The sequence below is a fragment of the Gallus gallus genome, chromosome 4, assembly GCF_016699485.2.
Source record: "Gallus gallus isolate bGalGal1 chromosome 4, bGalGal1.mat.broiler.GRCg7b, whole genome shotgun sequence".
In the NCBI taxonomy this organism is placed as follows: Eukaryota; Metazoa; Chordata; class Aves; order Galliformes; family Phasianidae; genus Gallus; species Gallus gallus.
This window is the reverse complement of record NC_052535.1, coordinates 78,958,175-78,977,753: the sequence shown is the minus strand read 5'-3', so window position 1 is coordinate 78,977,753 and position 19,579 is coordinate 78,958,175. Positions and strand designations below refer to the sequence as shown.

At 37.1% G+C, this 19,579-nt stretch overlaps 1 protein-coding gene across 21 annotated transcripts in view; it reads left to right on the top strand.

The window, feature by feature from the left end:
* Positions 1-19,579, top strand: part of JAKMIP1 (janus kinase and microtubule interacting protein 1) — a 129,020-nt gene that overhangs the window by 9,761 nt on the left and 99,680 nt on the right. For 15 of the 21 annotated variants that reach the window (XM_046940432.1, XM_046940431.1, XM_046940429.1 and 12 more), the window contains exon 2: positions 14,613-14,700. The exons of the other annotated variants lie outside the window; for them this stretch is intronic. The gene's annotated coding sequence lies outside the window, so the exon portion shown is untranslated. The remainder of the gene's footprint in view (positions 1-14,612; positions 14,701-19,579) is intronic. 21 annotated transcript variants of the gene reach the window in all.

Sequence of the window (19,579 nt, the reverse complement as noted above, 5' to 3'; positions counted from 1 at the left end):
TATGTGTGTGCCTGGCAGGTGGCCGACCCCAGGGCTCCCACATGGGATTCATAGCCTGCAGTGGGTGCTCACAGGCACTGAGACATTCCTAATGTGGAAGAATGTTCTTGTTGGAGGGTTTTTAGAGCAAAAAGAAGCTGCTGTGATAATAACTCCCCACATAATTAAAGACTTAAAACCTCTTTCAATTTAAGACAAGCAAAAATAAACTTTCTGCGTTATAAATATGGGTTAAATTAGGCAGAAGTTGATTTTGAGGTTGCTGATTATATTGGTGGCCAACATGTTTAACAAGAGTGTTCTTTGTGCTGTGCAGCAATTTTTACAATGGAATAGCACTTTCATTATTGTGTAGACATAAAAAAAAAAAAAAAAAAAAAGCAGTGCACTTGCTAGCAGGCGTATCTGGGTTAGGCTGCAGTAACTCATTAGAAGCTTCTAAAGCAGGATTACATAAATGGGACCCTATCTTGCCAGGTTAAATATAGTTCTGTAGTTTAATCTAATATGCGGCTGTGTTGGCTGTCAGTAGTGGTATGATTTGTTCACCTTTTCAGTGCTATGATGAAAACCAAAACTACAATGAAAACACAAGTAAAATTCACAGGTGAACCTTTCATTGAATTTACTGTGAGTTTTATGGTAATTTTTAGGGTGGGTTTTTTCTTTCTCTTCTTATTTTCATGAATAAAAACGCTAATTAACTGATCGGACTGGAATAAACTTGATATATAGGCAGCATATCTTTCATTAATCAGTTTTTCCTTTAATGAAATAATAAAAAGAAATTGTTTTCCTTTTTCTGTCTTACATATAATCTTACAGGGTGCTACTGCTAAAGTACAGATACCTCCAGCTGTAAGACTCTGCCAGTTGAAATATATGATTTTGCAATATATTACACAAATAAAATAAAGTATTGAAGGAATGTACTGATTCCCTTTGGCCTGATTTTTGAGAACTGCTACATTTCCAATAAAATTACAAACAGATTCATGGACTTCTAGAAGCAATGTTCCTAGGTTAGGTGTAGAGTATATACTATGCTCCTACCCTGTAAATACTTACCTACCTGTATCTTTACACATAAGATGTATGTGATCCATTTTGCAAGAAATTTTCTTGCAAAAATTGTTATTAATCAGCTTCAGGTTTCCATTCAAAAGTTTCATGTGTGATCAAGAGAGGACACACTGGATGGGAGGCTATCAGCTTCAAATATGAAGTCAATGCCATATATCCATGCCCATGTCTGGAGACAAGCATGACTTGCTGTAATCAAAAGCCTTAGCTAAGTTGTGCAGAGCATAAGTGTGTGGCGATAACGCTTGGTTACATTTTTTTCCCCAGGTAAGATTATACAAATCTGACAAGCTCAGGATATGTCCACCAAGCATAGTCCTATTACACATTCTAGTTTAGCAGCATACTTTTTCCAAAAACATACCATGAGTATATGAAAATCTCATTCCCTTTCCTAATTCATAGTATGCAGTAAGTTTGCTGCTGTTTTTATTTTGTTTCAGTCTAAACAGAGGGTCTATTTAACAAGTTGATGAGGACATACTGATAATTAACTTTATGCTCCTCACTTTACTTATGAAGAAGAAATTATTATTGACCTTAAGTCTTATTTTTTTTAATTTAAAGACTAAGAGCTGTGGAAATCCTGTTTGGTATGTGTGGAACAAAGCCAATTCTCACTGGAATATTTCCATTAGTAACACTTCATTGTTTTTATCACAATCATTTAAATACCACAAGAAAAAAGTGTTCTGAGACTGTGCATTAGAAATATGAAAACCAAGGGCTCAGCTCCCAAAATTCAAGAGATACTATCAAAAGCCAAAAGTAAGATTGCTTCTTTCTAGCAAATAAGTTACTGCATTCCAACTGTTGCATTATATTTCTTATTTAATGCATCGTTGTTAGTCTGGTTGTTAATTTGGCAAGTCATTAGCTGTTTTATAGGCATTGTTAAACAGACATTTACCATGGTATTTTCATTTGTTTATCTATTATTCAGCATCTGTTACCTTTCTACAAGTTATATTGCAGGGCCCCCACCCCTCTCCCTCCAAAAAATGCTATGGTTAACACTGCAATTTGTTAAGTGCAAAAAATTCTTAACTGATAAATATATTATATATAGTTCAGGGTTTTTCTGATTGTAGAAAGCTGAGATATCTTGGAATAAAAATAAAAAGAGAAGAATAAAAAAGAAAAAAAAAGATACTTTTTATGAGAATTTAGAACATGAGACCAGCACAACTTGATTTAAGGTATTTTCAGTACAGCTTTCCTAAACACGGTAACCAAGATCAGACCTGGATAAAGTGTGTTTTTTAAGAAACTTGTAGGATGAGAATAAAGACCTGGTAACTGCAACACATTCTATTTCTATAGACTTTATACATTTTTTCTTTTTATCTTCCACTGCAAAGGAAAAGAGAAACTCAAAGGATTTAGAGGTTTTGTTCTTTGCCAGCAGGCATAGAGCATCATTTGGGAAGGACTTGTGAAAGATCACATATTTTCCCTAACTGTTAAATTTTTAAAAAGTGTTGGATTTTGCTTGCTGTGTTTCAATAAAAAAAAAGTACCTTTTCAGGTTATATCTGAAAACACACCCAATTCTTTCTCTGCTTCCTCTTGAATTCAAACTCTAGTGAACAAGGTCTTTCCTGTACTATTAATTCTAGCTTTGTTGTCAAGGCAATAAATGTGATAATACATCCAGTATGCTCTAGCATGTGTTAAAACTATTGTAGACAGGTGGCATATGCTTTAACAGGATGTGGCTTTGCTAGTTTCAGTCTGTCTATCCTTGAGCTTTTTATCTGTATGGCTTAGGTGGTTCTAAGGATGGTAGGTTTATTTGTTTTATATTGTTTTCACCTGGACAGTGCTCTTACTGTATTCTAGCAGCTCAGTGGTTTTTATTTTTTTGTTTGTTTGTTTGTTTTTTTGTTCTAGTTGAAGAGAGCATGTTTATGTGAGAAGCAGTCCAATTTTCAGCTAGGTTCTCTCAACATCTCTGAATTTACAAATAGTATCAAATATTGCTATTATCAAACGAATTTATCCAGATTAATTTCAAAAAATTTTTTTTTCCAACTGATATTGTTATGTTTCCTTAAGTTTCTTTGGGTGTATGTTTAATACTTTGATAGATCTTCTAGAAACAAGTAACAAAGTTATAGTCACACAATTTTCATCTTAAGAGTGTGTGAATGAACTCAAATTGTTCTGTCTGCAAGAAATTCTGCTTCTTTTTTTTTAAGAAGATGTTTTGCAGGTGTCACTGTAAAAATAACTTCTATCAGAAGTCACTTCATCTGATTTATGTTCTAAGTAATTTACAGGGTGAGATTTGCCAGACATGTGATACATGCTTTAGTAATGGGACCACAAAATGACAAGCATTGTATTCGAGTTACAAAAATGTGAAGGGAAGCTGTAAGAGCGGTTACTAAAGCCAACAAGGACAGGGCAGATGCATTTCTGTCTGAAATTTTCCAGGCAGCAGAATGTGCAGATGTACTGTGCTGAATTGCTATTGCATGCTGCAGTGGAATTGCCAGGTGACAGCCGGAAGCAGTGGTTGAGCACCAGGTGAGAAGGTGCAGCTAACACTGGGAGCTCAGGTGCAAGCAATGCACCTGAGTGATTGGAAGGAGTGGAGCCTGGATCTGCCCCTCCCCCTGCCCCCCTCATACTCATTTAATATTTAGCAGCTGAGGGGGGGCAGCCTCTTTCTGGGTACAGATTGTTCTCCTCTTTAGCTGTCACAGGCCATTGGAAGGGGTGACTAATTTTTTTTCCCCCCTGTATTTTGTTTGCTATTGCTCTGTAGAGTTTGCAGCCTGTTAGAAGTTAGTGTCCTTGTATTCTTTTGCCATATGTGTGCTCTAGGTGGTTAGGTAGTGTACTGAATTGACAGTTTCTGGGCAGTAACTTCCATGTTCTTAGAAGTCTTAACTTGTTTGCTGTGCATTGGATGCATACAGTGAATGTGTCCAGTGTCATTTTATGTAAATATGTATTATTGGCAAGTACACAATTCTTTCTGGGCAGGAAAAGTGGAAATGTTCAGATGAGAGTACTTTCTGTTCTGTTTTGTGCCAAGTAGGATACTCAGTACTAATGTTCTCAGATCATGGTGACTGTATCAGGCTAGAGATGAAGATATTTACATAGACCTTTGATTTATCTAAAAGTATGAATGATGAAAAGAACTCAACTTTGTGTATGCTGCCTGCGTAGCAAGCATACTGTCATCACTCTGTAACTTCCAGCACATTTTTTCCAAAGTATTAAATAATGAAATCATGCTATTGGAGCATGTTTGTTCACTGCCATTCTGAATTCCTTCTTCCTTTTTTTATGATACTTGGAAAAACCTTGTTATGTCCTTTCTTTTCTGTATTACTTTTACCTTTTGAATTTCCATGCAAGCTCACAGAGTCCTCTGAGCCAGAAGTTAGGAGAAATGCTGTCATATATGCATGCTGTTTCTGAGCTGGCACCTTCGGTCACAGGGTGCAAAGTGATATATGGTTAAAACTGCCCAAACCGCTACGTCTTATCTCACTAGCACATAGGATAGCTCTCTGGAGAGGGCCTCTGTACATCTCTAGTATAGTTGATACCCAGATTGATAATTGAGTTTTATTGAAGTCATATAACTATAGAAATAAACGATAGAAATTAAAATGCAATTATCCTTTGGAAAGGGAAAGAACTGCTATATAATAATAGATATTAAAAAAGAGGGGAAAGAAGAGACCTAATGGTAGGTAGAGCGCAATGGAGGGACTGTTCTCATTTTTTATAAGGGAATAATTTTGTCGAATGAGACACAAGAGCTTATGTTTTATACACATGATGGTAGTGAATTAGATACACTTTGATAAACATAGTGATATGGTCTCTGTGTATGACATGGTCACTTGACAATGCTGATTTGATTGGAGCTGTTCTGGGCAGATAATTGCATTTTGGTTAATTCAACAGAAGCAAACAAAAGAAATGGGGCCCTTGTGACCCTAATGAGCTTCAACAAAGTGAATTTGCTCTTGGGTCGAGGCGATCTCAGGTATGTATACAGACTGGGAAAAGAACTCCTTGAGAGTAGTCTTGCAGAGAAGGACTTAAGATGATGAGATGAAAAACATAACACTAGCTCGTAGTGTGTACTTGCAGCCTGAAAGGTACTCTGGGTTCCATCAGAAGAGTGGCCAGCAGAGTGAAGGAGATTGACTTCTATTCTCTCCATGTGAGGCTCCAGCTGGAGTACTGCATCTAGGTCTGAAGCCCCCAATACAGAAAAGATGTGGAGCTTTTGGAGAGTGTCCAGAGGACTGCCACTAAGATGATCCAAGGGCTGGAGCACCTTTTCTGTGAAGAGAGTCTGAAGGAGCTGAGCTTCTTCAGCCTGAAAGAGAGAAGGTTCCAGGGAAACCTCATTGTGGTCTTCCAATATTTAAAAAGAGTTCACAGACATGAGGGAAAACAATTGTTTTACTTGGGTAGATACTGGTAGTACAAGGGGGAATGGTTTAAAACTTAAGGAAGGGAGATTTACATGAGATGTCAAGGGGAAGTTTTTTTTTAACTGAGAGAGTGGTGAGACGATGGAACAGGTTGCCTGGAGAGGTTGTGAGTGCCCTGTCTCTTGAAGTGTTGGAGGTCAGGTTGGATGCAGCCCTGGGCAATGTGATCTAGTATTTGATCTAGCAGCTGGCAACCCTGCCTCTGTCAAGGAGTTTGGAACCTGATGGCCCTTGAGGTCCCTTCCAACCCAAGCCATTCTATGAAATGACAGCACAGTGTTGTGACAGCTGAACCTGAAGGTTTAAGCTTTGGAATTTTAAATAAGGAGTTCCTATTTTCACTTTGTAGTTTTGCCTTCTCCTTTCTTTAGCAGGAAGCCCCATATTACTGCCTGGAGACCTGGTACTGTTGTGTAAGTTACTTTTGCTATTTATTAAGATGTCCATTCACTGTGAAATTTTTGCTCAATTGGGAAGATTTAGAGCACTCTCTGCTTTCTCACTACAAATGTTGCTTAAAAACAAAACTTTGGAAATGACTTAAAGTAGAATAAGTGAAAACAGAGAGCCATTGTTAAGAGACCTTTACGTTTGAATGGTTCTATTTTAAGGAGACATAGTAGAATGTCAAGATAAATATTCACTTTCTAGGAACTACTGCTTTATTCTCATGACACCCACTAGTTTCACAAAGAGTGCTGGCATTTTTCTTCATAGTTCCCAGCAAGGGTGAGGTCTACAAAAGAAACTGATTCACAACAAATTTTACTTTTACTTAGTATCTGAACATGCACATGCTACTATAAGGTTGTGTTGTTGTTGCTGTTTTTTATTCTTTAGACAAAACAACTTCTTCCTACAGAACACTGAAACCATGCTTATAAATTCCATTATATGTCTTGTGTGTCTAACTGCTGGCTTCTGCTCCCTGATGTCTTATCAGGTGACAGCTTCCTGTTTGCTCAATGCTCATGGAGAAATAAACCATCTTGTACTAATATTCTGATTAGGATCTTCTTCAGTTTATCTCACCAGAAGGATATTAAATCATCTGAGTTTCATTTCTTAGAGGACAATTTCTGAGACACTACTTGTCCCTGGCCTATTTTACTTAGGCAGAAATTGTCAGATACTAGGGCTTTCTTTTATCATAGTGTGCTGTATCATATCTTTTTCAAATATCCCTTTGGTTTTCTCTTCCATTATTCTATAAAGGTTTTGCAGATATTGGAAAATCCAACACTGAATACTGTCCAGTGAGCAAGCAAAGCATCTCATTTCTCTTCTTTTAATCTCTGCCAGTTCTAGAGATCCCTGCACCATTTCTAATAAAAGGCTGAAAGTCTGGTAACAGTGGGAATTCCTGGAAGTGTCAGTATCAATTTACGTGGTTTAAAAATTCATTATTTTTCAAATGCATCCATTTGTTGCAAATATGAAGGGCTGTGCATGCAGAAGTTAGTAGCATTTTGGAACAGGGTGTGGGTTAAATGCTCTTAATTACTTCCTGTGTGGAGCCAGGAGTTGGGCTTGATGATCACATGGGTCTCTTCCAACTTTGTATACTCTACGATTATTTCTTCAAACAAACATGTTTAGAAAATACTGCTATATCTTTTTCAAGAAATTGAATCCAAAATAATAACATTAACTGCTCTTGGGCATGTTTGCAAAAAATTGGTGTTTTTTTTATTTTACAGCTAACATGTCTACTTTCATAGTCAGTTAAATTAGAGTGCTTATCTAATACAAGATAAGATGGAAAAAAAGCGATTGCCTCTATTCAACTATGTATATTTAATTTAAAAATATATAAGGGGGTTGCAGTACATTAAAATCACATTAGGTGTTCAGTAGGCAGAAATAGGTGAAATAGCTGGAGATGGGTTTGGGGTGCCATTAGGCTGCAATCTCACCAGTGTTTTTTGGGACTGTACTGGGACTGAAGGAGGTGTTCCAGCTCTCCTTCCATGCCCATTGCCTTTTCCTCTGCTAGTCTCTACTTACGCTAGATCCTGCATTTTTCAGCTTCTAAGATGAACTGGCCCAGAGAGTGATAAAAGTTTAAAAAATAAATAAAAAAAATTCACAAAAGCAAATGACTTGCTGCTAAGTGAGATTGTTTCCCTTTTTTTGAATTATCACAACTCTGTTGACTGAAGGTAGTGGTAAAATTATTATTATTATATTAAAGGTTTACACTGGCTTAAAGTTCTCATGATACTGTGGTCTTACTTGAGGCATGTTGTAAGGGACAGAATGAGAGCTGTCCTTGTACACCCATTAAGGGATTTCCTCAAATACTGCTGAAAGGAAACTGCTCGCAAGATGATATTTTCTTTGGATGCCTGTCTCAGCATTAATCTTTAGTATCCTCTTCCCTCCTTTCTGGAGTTTCTCAGGTGAGTGCCTTCCCCAACAGCAACAGGTTGACAACTGACTGAACTACTAATGTTTCACAGCAGCCTTTGCTGAACTTTGATTATTTTCACTGCTCCCATGTTGAATTCTGCACAGTTTAGACAACACATATTTCTGCAAAGCTGTCGTCAGTGCCTGTCACCAGCCTGCAGATTCTATTAATAGTACCAGGTAGTATTTGATGTTGCCACTAGTAGATGCTAGTCTAGTGGGCCAACAGGTAAGGGCTGTATTTACAAAGACATTGAATTTTTTCAACCCAGAGGTGCAATTCTTAAAACATCTGCATGATTTGCACTGTGCTTGCACTTACACTAGTCTCCACTTACCATCTGTAGGTGTCTGAATTTCTAAAAGTAAGCTTTTGTATATCTAGAGCTCAGACTTTGTGTTTCTATCTTAATCCATATTTTTCCTTGCTAAACCAGTTGCTGTATGTGTGGGTTTAACCTAGTATTTCCACTCAAAGTGGACCAAGTCAGGAGATGTATTGTGCTAAAATGCACTGGTAGCTAGATGCCTTAAAAATGTAGTTACTGGAATTTTAATCAGGAACATAATCTGCATGCAGAAATCTTTTGTTCAAATTAAAGCGATTCTAAAACAAAATATTATAGGATGCCAGTTCCCTACTGAAACTAGGTCACATCATATAAAATAATTAAAGATTTATTGCTCCTTAGGGAGGGCCCTAGATCTCCAGATGAGTGTTTGGGGCACACAATGTAGAATAATAAATTACTCATATTCTGGGCGAGTATTACAGTCGTGATGTTTATGTGAAGGACTGCTGGAGCACGCTCTTCCCAAAGCGTCCTGAAAATAAAACTGATGACAGCTTCATTTCTGAAGAATCTGGATGAAAAACATGAACTACATGTTTTTCTACTACAAGGACAGGTTAGAGCTGTGTTTAGTAGAGATGTCCATCTTAGGAAATCTTAGTGTCAGAAATGTGTCTTAATTGACTGTTTTCTGCTGAGGATTGTATAGAGAATGGAACACGAACTTCTCTATGTACTGTAGAGGTTGTGGAAGGTCTTAACAAAAGGCTGTATGTTCTGCTTCCCTCATGTGACCAGCAGCAGAACTTTTTTTTTCCCTCTTCTCAGTAGCAGCTTCTGAACAGCAGGAATAGTTATAACAGTCCAAGTGATATCGAAGAAAAGTGAGAAATCTGATGGCAGCTTATTTATCAAGGGACTCTATTTCACTCACCTGTGCTCTGTTCTGAGTGAAGCGTTTCACGTTAAGCCTATTTTAAAAGTAGCTTTTCTAAAATTAGAGCTGTTGATGGTACTCAACTGCAGGGGGAAAAAAGTATGGTCTTGGCTCAGTTTAAATGTTATAAGACTAAAAGAAAGCTATCAAAATGAAGATAAAAAGAAATGTGGCAGCATTACGTAGTTGTGAGAGTCAGTTTAGCCTAAATGTTGGACAGCAGTGAATTCACCATGAGTGTTTTATCTGTGTAGTCTGCTGGTTCCAGTAATACAATGTCTTTGTAAAAGACTGCAGCTTCCAAAATTGTACATCTCAACCCCAGCAGGTGAAATGTAGCAGTGTAGCACTGCCTGCCTATCACTAAGGGAAGATTGGATGCTATCATACGTTGTACATTTTTCCCATTAACTATGAACAGTGAAGCAACTGATGTTATATTTTTGACCTTTTTGAATGAATGCAGTCATGACCTATGTATACCACTAATAAAAATTACCTCTGTGTACATGAAGAAATCTATTTTAGTGTTATAGAGGGCTTTTTTTTCCTCTAGTTGGGAACAGTTTACCTTTTTACCTGCATTGCTCTAATTGAGTACCAATTTAAATTAGTTTTCTGAAATGAAGAAAAAAAAAAAGTAAATCTAACTTCTCCTTTCAGGTCTCCAAAAAATTACTTTTATAGATGCAGAAAATATATTTCAGTGCTGCAGTTTCTAGTATTCTAACATTCTTCCACTTCCAGCTTCTCTATCCAGCTCACTTCTATCCAGTATAATCATTCTCTCATTGCTTTTCTTTTCTGCAAAGGTTATAAATTCACTTTAGTAATGGGGAAGGCAGATAAGATTGAATTTTCATTTTGAAATCTACGTAATAGAGGTGACCTCTCCTGCAGGGGTTTATGTACTGAAATGAAATTAAAAACAATATTTACATAACTTCTACTATTTCAAATGAAGCAACTTCATAATCTCCAGTCAGAAACTCCACTCGTGCTCTAATATAATGCTAAAGTGGGCAGATTAAGAAAAAATATCAGTTACATAAATATGCAGCTATAGGCAGTGAGCTTTTAAAGTCATTGGGTATGCTAAAGATGATACTAACAGTAAATGTCATCCTGTGTTGTCAAGAGGAATGCCTCCCTTACAGGCATAGGCTGAGAGTTGGGGCTCTTCAGCCTCGAGAAGAGAAGGTCCTGGGCGGAACTTCCAATACCTGAAGGAGGCTACAGGAAAGCTTTGGAGGGACTTTCTATAAGGGCATGTAGCAACACAACAAGAGGAAATGGTTTTAAACTGGGAGTAGATTTAGACTAGATATTAGGAAGAAATTCTTTACTGAGGGTGGTGAGACACTGGAACAGGTTGCTCAGTGAGGTTGTGGATGTCCCCTCCCTGGAAGCATTCAAGGTGAGGCTGGCTGGGGCTGTGAGCAACCTGGTCTAGAGGGAGGGAGGTGTCCCTGCCTATAGCAGGAGAGTTGGAACTAGGTGATCTTAAAGGTCCCTTCCAACCCAAAACATTCTGTGATAAGAAGAATCCTAAGCAACTATTCTTGCAGAATAAGTGTATCGCTGTCATACTTTGTAATGTGAACTTCAAAAATACTTTTATTTTTATGGTAATGCTGTGTCATTAGGTGTGGTCCTTGTGTCCTACTCTGTTATGGAAGCAGGATTGCTTTAAGTAGTGACTGTCGGACGAATTGTCCTCCTTCTTCCTCCTGCACTTCACTCCCAGTAGCCAGCAACGTGCAGAGCAGCCAGCTGCAGGTGGAAGCAGTGCTGTGGTGCACTTCTCCTCCAGCCCTGCCCAGGCAACTGTGCATCTCTGAGACCCATTGGAAGGCAAGGCAAGCAAATGACTATATCTGGGAGTACCCTACAAATGAGGACATCTCTCATAAAATGTAACACATGTAGTTACGCAAAGCTCTACAGATATTTCATCTTGTCAATAAGAAAAATTCTATTCTGCTTCTGTCAGTGTTCCACACCAAAGCAGGCTTTCAGCAGGATGATAAATGGCATGCTTTTAATGCTGTTTGACACAGTTGCATTGTCTGCTGCTGAAGGAATGAAAACAACAATTTATGTATGTATTTATTTAAATTCAAAAGCATGTTATCATGCAGCAGGACTTGAATCGGACATGAAAGGTTAAATCATGTTACTTAAACTATTTATTCATCTGTTTGGAGCATTACTCTATTTATTTCAAGAATTTGCCACAGGGTAAGTTCTTGGCTGCAGGTCATGACTATAGTAATCCTCATCCCTTAATTTTAAATTTTTGTGCTGCTTCTACACCTAAGTTTGTGGAAGAGGGGGTATCTTCTGCTTTCTCAGCATTCTGAAGTAGCAAATCTTCTGGTTTTTATGTAGCATAGCTTTAAAAGAAAAAATTAAGGACACCATTCTTTGATTACTTTTATGAATGTTTACAATGTTGACTATTGAAATTTGTAAGGAAAAAGCAGAAAAATAGGGAAGCATTTGGTTCTGTAGTGTATTTGGGTTTGAAGGACAGCTAGTGCAAATATACCAACTGACTACATTCTGCGGTAATGAAGCATTTTAGACAAGTCATAATAGCCCTTTTATTTTATAATGTGAAAATGATTTAGTGATTTCAGAAGCTAGCTTTAGAATGCTGATGAAGACTTTTCTTCATTTTCTGAGTATGAGAAGTATTCATTTGTATTTGTTTAGCCATTTCATATTGTGTGATCCCCAGTGTTAGTGCCTCATGTACTCCTGTTTGTGCTCAACTGGAGAGAGCAGTAACCAACATGAAAGAAGAAAAACAGTACTTTGTTAATTTGGTGGCTTTATTTCCTCTTAGTGCTTATGGTGTTTCCTCATTAGCAGTCCAATGTCTTCAGTTATGTTAGATCTTTTGAGAACTCCTCAGTTTTTGAAAAAATAAACTGCTTCTTGCAATAAAACTCCTGTCACATATTTGGTTTAATTCCTAGCCCTCAGTCTGTTGTAGATGTGTTTGCATAATGCCCTTGGGTTCCGTGGTAACTGCTCTGTCTCACTTGTCTTGTATAACAGGAAGGTCTGTCGCAGATAGAGGGAGGTTCCAGACCTACTTCTACAAGGGTTACATGGATTTATTTCATTCAAGTCACTGCTATTTAAGAAGAGCTTCACTGTTATTGAGACGCATAGTGTATCTTTATAACACAGTGCCAGTCTGCTTCTTATTAGATCAAAAAGTAGTAATGAAAAATCAAAAAGTATTAATCAGTGTTTTGGTGGTCAGGAAGTCACGGAGTGCACTCAGCACAGCAGGGTTTCAGTTTGTGCTAATGGTTTAATAATGCTGACTGTTCTGTTTCATAATTGATGGAAATGCAATTCACTGTTCTGCCAGAAAGTCCTATATAAAGACATTTCAAAGCAAAGAACCTGTTCCAAATACGTCACTAGGATGCATTTTTTTTCCTCCTAATTATTTTGCTGTTGAAGTGACCTAATCACAAAGTGATCACCTGACTATCATAATAGTATTTTGCTGATGGCTTTCTGAGTTTTAGATCTGGGATGGCTATATCTAAAGTTGATGTTTTCTAGTTATTCACTATTGCCACCTTTTTTTCTTAAACAATATCACAGGTAAAATTAAGTCTAGTTTTGTTTGAAATAGTAATATCTAGCAAAACTCAGATACTCTCAATGTCCTCTGTTAGTCATTAGGGTCCTACTAAGACATGTTGATACTTTAAAGGGCTAAATGTTACTGTAAGAATTTTGCTGATGACTTCTGATTCTCTTGATAGTGCCAAGATGTTAAGACAGCTATTGAAATCACAGTCTATATATCGCCTGAAGGCAGTAACATAATCTGAAAAGAATGTCTTCTCTCCTCCCCCTATCCAGCATATGGGCATCTGTAATAAAATTGAAAATTAAATAAAGATTATGAATCAAGATATGTTGTTTTTTTAAGTATAATTTGCTGTAGAAATTTGGTTTCTTTCTATAATTACCAACATGATTGTATGTAGCAAAGAACTGTTTTTTACTTCAGTCTAAACATATACACCAAACAAGCTTCCTTTTCTTCAAAAGGATACACTGAATTAAAAAAAACAAAAAGTACTTTGCAGGAACACACTATTGCAACCTTACTTCTATTATGCTTTTACTATTTAAGATGTGACTTTTTACTGTCAAGCTATTTCTCAAGAGCACTTACTTCCTACTACTCGCCATCTTCACTTATAATCCATAATTATGCTTTTAGTGTTTTTTGAACTCTAATGAAGACTCTTCTAGGGTGGGGAGGGAGGGAGTCTGTAGGGTGTGGTAGTGGTCCACTCTCTCTCTGAACTTGTACACTGTTAATGAGTTATTATAAAAGAGTATGGTGCTTTTGTCCTACTAAGTTATTGACATAATCTTATACTAATGGTAACACAGCTAATTTCTAGGTAGTTTAAGAAAGGCTGGATGGTCGTGGTGTTGGCAGTGCTGAGATCTGTGAAGTGCACCTTTTGTTTAGACATGCTAGAAATACCAAGCTATGGAACTGCAGGAGACACTCTCAAGCATGACCCTTCTTTCCTGGGAGAATTGCTGTTTTCACCTTCTACAATAGTTCTAATTTTTTTGGATGAAGATGTCTGATGGTAACCCAGAGCTCTTCCCAGGGTTTCATCAGATTAATTCACAGTTAAAGGAAGCTTAAAAAGCCTTTCCAGTTAACCTGTCCTTTGTGAACTTTTTGGTTATGCAATCAAGCAGAAAGAAAACTTGGAATGTTCAAGGATGGAACACTACTGAAAACAATTAACCCTGCAGTAAATCCTCTTCAATGGTGTAAAAACCCATGTTCATATAAGCATGGTTTTTGTGCTGTTGTTTGGAAAGCCCAGTGATCTAGAAGACTTTAAAAACTTTTTCATTAGATTTTTTTTCTAGTCTCTGGTTAGGTAGTGTAAGTGTTCAGTACTAGGAAAGCTGAGAATACTAACAAGAGGTTTACACCTAGAAATACTTAGAGAAGACTGCACGCACTAACATTTAGATATATTTTCCTATTTTTCCCAGCAAAACCTGAAAATTAGAGGTAACACCACTAGAAGTTCAGAAAGCTGCAAAAGAAGATAATGTTCCACTGTATCGTCAGACACCACTAGAAATCCAATTCCTTATTTAGGGTGATGGGATTGTTAATTATCTATTCCTAACAACAGAAGTGCTTTATGTACAGAAAACAATCATAAAACAATTTTCTTCAACAGCATCTGTTTAGGGAAGCTATTACATCATGTCTTGAACCAGGTGCCTGATTGAGCACCTAGTTAAGGGGATGGCAGGTTCAGAATGTGCAGGTGCAACAATTAATCTGTGCTTCTCATGTGACCCTGAGTCCATCCATTCTTGTGCTTATTTAAGGGCTAGCCCCTGAAGGGAGTGTCTCCTGGATGAAGGCCAGTTTCTGAGAGGGAATATTCCACAGCTAGAGAAGCTCATCACTGGCTGGGTGAGTCAACTTTTTTCCTATGTATGATTATTGATATTCCTAATAATACTTGACTTGCTACCACAAAACTTGTCAGAAGCAGTTTTGCTGCTTCCTCAGACAAAAAGTCCGAAGAAGTCCTAGAATCATAGACTGGCCAAACAGACAAACTCAACTCTACACATAGATTGTTACAGGAAAAGCAGGAATACTTCCATAAAGTTAAGGAGAGGGGAAGTAGTAATTAGAGAAAGATTTGTCACATTGAATTCATTCTCATATTTTTCAGCAAGATGAGAATAGCTAAGATTGCTAAGAGAAGTGTTATATGCCATCAGGATCAGTAATGCAGAAGTTCAATTGAAAATCAGCTTTTGGTGTAAAGTGGAACTGCTGAGGAGTTATGATTGCAAGTAGGACGCTACAGGAGAAATAATTCTAAGAATAGTCTTAAGGATTCTTAAAAGTATTAAAAACACTTTTTTCCTTAAATCCTTAAATTTCCTTTAGATCCTTATTTTCAGTATGGTTGTTTATGTTCCTCCCAGGAAAACCTCTAGGAAATACCTCAAAATTCCAGGTGTATCTTGAATTTAAACAAACAAACAAAACAAACAAACAAAAAAACCACAACTTTTTGCTCAGTTGGTAAGTTCCTTGGCCATAAATTTCTCAGTGTGGGATACATTTTCTGATGCCATTTGCCTGTTTGAAACACCAATATATTGTTTTCTGTTGTAGAAAATCTTCTTTCTACGGAAACATCTAGAGAATTTTTTGTGCACATAAATGTACTTTTTTTTTTTCTTAATAAAAAGAGTGAATAGGTTTTTGCTTCTGGCCTCTGTTCTTTGAAGGGTTAGACTTCAAGGCTGGCAGCTAGCTAGGGGAGAGCAGGAAGTAAAGATGTGTGATGTGGCTTGAAGGGGAAATAAAGAACTTTCTTAGGGGGAATGGAGAGGAGGAAGTTACAAGCTTCACTACTGATGTCGAATAGAAAGAAAAATTGCAGTATTTAGTAATACATATTATAACTTTGAAATTTCAGTGAAGACTTAGATTTTGGGGTTGGAATATCTAAATATGTTATTCTATTGTAGTCTACAGTTTCATAGGCTTTTTGTGTCAAAAGAATGGGATTACTGCTTATTTATTGTACTGTATGAAGTATGAGTGATCAAAGTACTAGTGTTCTCTGGAGTACTTGTGACCTGAGTTATTCATCAGTCCTGCAGTTCTGGTACTCTAAACTGAATGTATTTTACTCTCTTTCTATGGTTTTGTTATGTCTGAACTATTAAGTGTGCATGGCAGCATTACCCTTAATATTGAGCTTCTGTCAGTTTAGGAACTTCTTCCCCAGAACACCACTCCATTCAGGAGTCTTGGTAATGGGAGTCCTGTAAATCATTGCATTAGAAAATGAAGTGGAAATTTAGCAGCAATTCTGTATTTCTGTTCTGTTCCCAGACAATGGAAGTTGTGCATGAATAATAATAGATTAAGAATTTAAATACTAAAATAACAGTACTGCAAGAAAAAAATGTTAACAAGGACAAGTGATACTATTGAAGACTGAAAACTAATTTGATTTAATGATATACCAGTAGGTGGGAAGTTGAAAATTCAAGTGATTTTTTTTTTTTAGACAGCAGCCTGTGGTTTTGCTCTGTGAAGAAAATCTTGATAATTACTTCAACTAAATGAGAGAATAGAATGGGCTAAGGCTAAAAAGGTCTCAGAGTATAGGATTGGTTCTTGATGAAAGAGATCGGTGAGATAAAAGCATGCTTGCATGTTTTTTAGAGGGTACCACTATACTACTTCATTTCAATGTATACCTCAGTGTTTTCCTTTGGTCACAAAGACAGAGCTATTAGTTACTGGGTAGTTATATTAATAATGTGAAAATCTTGTTGGAAAAGCAATGCATTGATAACTTTAGGGGGAAGAAAAATGCTCATGGAAAATTTTCACGACTTTACACTCTCACACAGTGGCTAGTAGAAAGCCTAATAGGATAATGGGAGAGGAAAAACTGAGGCAACTCAGAAATTCATGCCTTACCTCAAGCAAAAGTAAAGCTTTCGTAACAAGATTAAGTCTCATCATCGACTAAAAGGATTGTCCTAATTTGTTGCTGTCACAGGCTGCACGTGTAATTTTGGGCAGGTTTTAAAACCTTTTCACCTGTTCCCTGCTTAGAGAATTTACCATTGAAGATAGAAGCAGTTTCTTCTTCCCTCTTTATAGAATCTTTCAGGAGAACAGTATTTTTTCTTCCTATTATTACTATTTTTCCTCTGTATTTCTCTTTTACTGAAACTCCAAGCTGTTAGGGCTCAGGATTTCAATAGAAATAAAAGGACTGAAGTTTTGAGGCAGTCTTTTTCTGCAAAATTCCTTTTATTCCATATTAAGGGGAATTAAATAAAAACAGAGCACGTTACTGTTAGCCAAAGTGCATAAATGCTTAAGTTTCTTCTTTCCTGTTGTGAAGCATATATACGCATTATTGCATGTTGGTGTGTTAGATAAACAAAACTGTTTCCAATAGGAAGTGCTGCTAGACTTCCTCTTGATCTTATAAAGGTGTAAAATAACTGAATTCACCATTCACAATGCTGAAACTTAATTCTTTGTTAGGCCTTATTCCCTTTCTCTTGATGTTAATTCATTGGGTTTTGTGTAAGGGTACACTACAGGAAGAACACTGAGAATTGTTTCGGTTTAAGCTGCTATGCTTTTTCCTTACGAATATTGAACATATGCTAGCATCTAAACCACAGACTTCCCTAGACCTCCCATTTCAGTTCATTAGCCCAACAGTTTGATGTATGGTTATTATTTGAAATAGGTATTCTGCTTATGCTGCCATAACACTGTTTTACGGAGTTTGCCCAGCCAGTAGGTAACTGTACAGACTTACAATACAGTGAATATCTCTTGTGGAGCACTGATGAAGTGTTGGATATTCTGACACGTGCATGTCTTTCCTGCATAATTTCTACATCTTGGAGTCGCTTTTGCTCTTAAAAATAAAAGCATTTGTAGGCGTTCAATTATTTATTAATATAATATGACTATCCACAATATCAGTACATAATGAGTATCAACCGTGTATTATGGCATAGCTTCATGTGAGTTTGTGGCTTCTAGTAAGTGCATATGTGACAAATCTTAATGATGTGCACTTAGTGCATCCACATGGAAGAACAAACTGTCACCAGTCAGTTCATCTTCCAAACAACAGGGTTGGATGCCCACTGAACTGGAAGCCAATATGTTGCTGAAGGAGCAGGAAAGGGCAGTCTAGCTTCTGGTTATGTGGAAAAACTTTTTATTGATCAGTTTAGAGGGTGCAATATAAACCAGGAAACTGATTTCAGCAATTCTCAATGCAGAATTGATGGTAAAACCATTATCAATGTTAGAACACTTCTCAGTGTCCTTTTATAGATTTGTCTACTGTGTAAGGTAGCAAAAAAATGGTCTTGATTTATAAAAAAAAAAAAAAAAAAGCTTGGAAGGAAGGTGATGTGGTCAGTGGTGAGTATTCTTGATTCCAGTTAGTAAGGTATGTGAATTAATTTAAACTTTATGGAATTTTCAGAAAGCTGAACAGCTCTTCAGGGCATTAAATATAATAAATGTCACGGAGCGAGAAAAATCATGCCATGCCATTGTTGTGAATTTTCTTAAACTTCCTTTAAGGAGTAGTTCCAGTGATGCTGAGGAATCAAGATATAACTGGAGGGGGTGGCAGGGAACCTCAAACCAACCAAGTTATATCAAACAATTCTTGTCTTTCCTATGGCTTTGGGGATTCTACTCTATAAGTTACTGTCAGACTGCTTTTTCTTTTCTTTTTTTGGGTTTTCATAAGCATTTCAGTGTGACAGCTTAACATGATAATACATGGTGAAGACTATAACTGATCTCTAGGCAGTTACTTTATCCCTCTTCTTTCCGAACCAATTGAGACCAATTGAGCACTCTCTGCTAATAACAAATGAAACGTGGTGTGCAGCATGGCAATTGCTTAATGTAATTTCTGGAAGGGTAAAAGTAACTGCAACGCCTGCATTATCTGCACCTCAGCACAGAGGAAAGGACGATAACACAGTCTCTGCAGTCAGATGTTAAAATATTTTTTTAAACAGCTGTGGTATAGGAAGTTCCAAAAAATGCATCTAAAAGTGTTTTTGCTCATGATATTGTTATAATTACTGTATGGTAACTGTTGAGTCATGACCTGAACCACTGATTGAGCAGCTGGGGAAAGGACCAGGTGAGCTCTGGGAGCACAGGTGAAGGCAGATTCCTGTGAACAGCAGAAATTATACAGCCTTTCTTTCCATTTTGATTAAAGAATTTGAGAATAGATTTCAAGAAAGCTGAAAGTCATCTTTTTTGCATTTGCAACTCCAATTTCAGGTGATGTAAACGTGACTTTTCAAATGGAATGTGTAGAGTTGCAATCAGGCTTTCAATTCAAAGAAAATTTTATGTCACTCTGCTAGACTTTTTGTAAGATTTCAATTACTATAGAAAACTATCATTCACTTCACAGTTCTGTTTTGTTCATGTCATTGCTTTTTGGCAGTACGTACAGTTGTGAACAATTATTTTCTAGGATGAATCACAGGAAGTGTGAAATAAGATCAAAAATCTCTGAGCACTTTGAGAAGGGAAGCAGACTCTTCAGCAGGATCTGTGGTGATAGAACAAGGAAAAATGGCTTCAAGCACAAAGAGGGTAGATTTGGGTTGGTTATAATGAAAAAGATTTTTACAGTAAGGGTGGTGAGGTGCTGGAATAAGTTGCCCAGAGGTGTGGTTGATGCCTTGTCCCTGGAAATCTAAGGCGAAGCTGGATCAAGCTCTGGGCAACCTGATAC